The sequence below is a fragment of the Haplochromis burtoni genome, unplaced genomic scaffold (genome assembly GCF_018398535.1).
Source record: "Haplochromis burtoni strain Fernald_Lab_line unplaced genomic scaffold, NCSU_Asbu1 Contig_283, whole genome shotgun sequence".
Taxonomy (NCBI): Eukaryota; Metazoa; Chordata; class Actinopteri; order Cichliformes; family Cichlidae; genus Haplochromis; species Haplochromis burtoni.
In genome coordinates, this window is record NW_024582644.1 from 621,705 (window position 1) to 624,093 (window position 2,389).

A 2,389-nucleotide genomic window follows, 5' to 3' on the forward strand; every position below is an offset into this window, starting at 1 on the left:
CACCCTTCCCAGTGTGGTAGCTCTTTTTTTTGTGTGTGAAATTATTTTTTAACCATTTGACTTGAATTTGATTTAAGCAGATGCATATTCTTTGTGATATGACCATATGGGAAACAAATGATCATTTAGCCATTTATTTTTAGCTCAAAATAACATTAACACAGTAAAACAGGTCTCTTTCTTAAACAGAAGCCTGTCATGCTTAACTTTTGAGAATATAAGTAAATCTTTCTTTAAAAGAACTCTGTCCTGCTTAACTTAAAATTATATAAATTAATAGAAAACAATAGAACAAAATCATTCTTGTAACAGTGCACATATAGTGCATTTAGTACAATTGGCTTCAGTTGAGGTATTATTTCAGCTTTTCTAATGCTAATCAGCTGCTCCTGTTTGTAAACCCGCTTGTTCCCATGATTACGCATCATAACTCATCATCATTATTCATCTATGTATTACTTTTATGTATTAGTCATCTATTTGTTGTAATCATCTATCCTTGCAGTTGTTTATTACACAAAATAAATTATATTATCACACTTCTGGCCACATAGCGCTGATATTCACTGCACATGTCCATATTAACCTTAACCAGAGGGTTTAAAAAACAAACCAGTGTTTACATACCATATCTGCTTCTGCCGTGGCCTGGTGGACAAGAAATTGGTTAAGGGTTCCCCGAGCTTTCACGCCCCTCATGTTCTTCATGTGCCCACCATTAGAAGCATGCCTATGGAAAAAGTGCGCCGGCACACAGTGCAGTGCGCTTTATAGGTGTTATCGTGCACTTTTCCAGCCAGGTGTTTTCCTTTTCCCATTCCTCCCTGTACTTTTGCAGCCTATTTTTCTTTCTCTGAGGGGAACAAACATTGCTGCTCTAATGCTGGGCTTACACTGTGCGATTTTTGGCCCATTTTGAGCCGATTTTTGAGTCGTGCGACCGATTTGGTGATCGGCCCAATTTTGGCCTTCATCGTGCATCGTGTAGTATACGTGGGGTAACGAGAAGCGATTAACACCTCGAGCAGCTCCCGATCATCAATCGCTCGTGAGGGTGTCACCGCAGCTGCTCACGCGCAAACACGTAGCCGTCGGTGAAAAAGACGGAGCAGCACGGCTGTGCAGCGTGTGATCTGGACACAAGCGATGGAGGCACAACTTGTAGAACTTTGGAAAGCTCATCCGAGCCTTTTCGATGTGGCCTCACAAAATTATCACGACCACAACAACCGTGAAAATAGTTGGATTTACACTGCTGCTCAATCACAGCTGCCTGATCAATGTTTTTCATTAGCAATTTAGCAAAGTTGATGGTGGTGGTGTGTGTGATGAGTGTGTGTGTGTGTGTGTGTGTGTGTGTGTGTGTGTGTGTGTGTGTGTGTGAGTGAAAGACAGAGAGAGCGAGCGACAGATTTTCTGTTATAACCTTCATTTTATGGAGGCACAGTGTGAGCACTCAGGTCGCATCAGAGCATCGGGCCGTATAGTGAGACCTGCATCGTGACCTACCAACTTCTAACCCCTGCGAGTCAATCGTGCAGTTTGAGCAGGAGCTGAATAACGCGACTGAAAAAATCGCACAGTGTCTGCCCAGCTTTAGGTGTACTGTCGTCCGAGACTTGCACCGCAGTGTCGGCGTTTGTTTCCCTGTTGGCCATGCTTGTTGTTGTGGTCATCTGTTGTCTTCCGGTATTTTCTCCGTAAGCGACCTTTCCTCGACCAATGAGATGAGCGGTAATCTGAATTGTCATACTCGAATTGTCATAAGTGTGCTGTCAGCTCATTGGTCACAAAGCAGGAGAGGGGCTGGGAATTATGTTTTCAAACAAAGCGTTAATTCCATTAAAAGTTATAGACTACTTTTGATTCTCACTGTATTACGGGACAAAGTGCGTCCCTTATTAGCTCAATACGGGACGTGTACTTTTGTTTCGAAATACGGGACGATTCCGTTTTTTAAGGGACGGTTGGCAACCCTATTCTGGATCTACCCTGTGTGTTGTCATTTGTTTTTGTTACACTGTATTTTAGAAACTTTCACATTTATAAATAGGTTGTAAGGTATATATGGTCCCCACTTTAGATGAGCTCAATCAAAATACGTTACTAACAAGTAGCAAATGGTTTGTCGTCCGACACTTGCACCGCAGTGTCGGCGTTTGTTTCCCTGTTGGCCATGCTTGTTGTTGTGGTCATCTGTTGTCTTCCGGTATTTTCTCCGTAAGCGACCTTTCCTCGACCAATGAGATGAGCGGTAATCTGAATTGTCATACTCGAATTGTCATAAGTGTGCTGTCAGCTCACTGGTCACAAAGCAGGAGAGGGGCTGGGAATTATGTTTTCCAACAAAGCGTTAATTCCATTAAAAGTTATAGACTACTTTTGATTC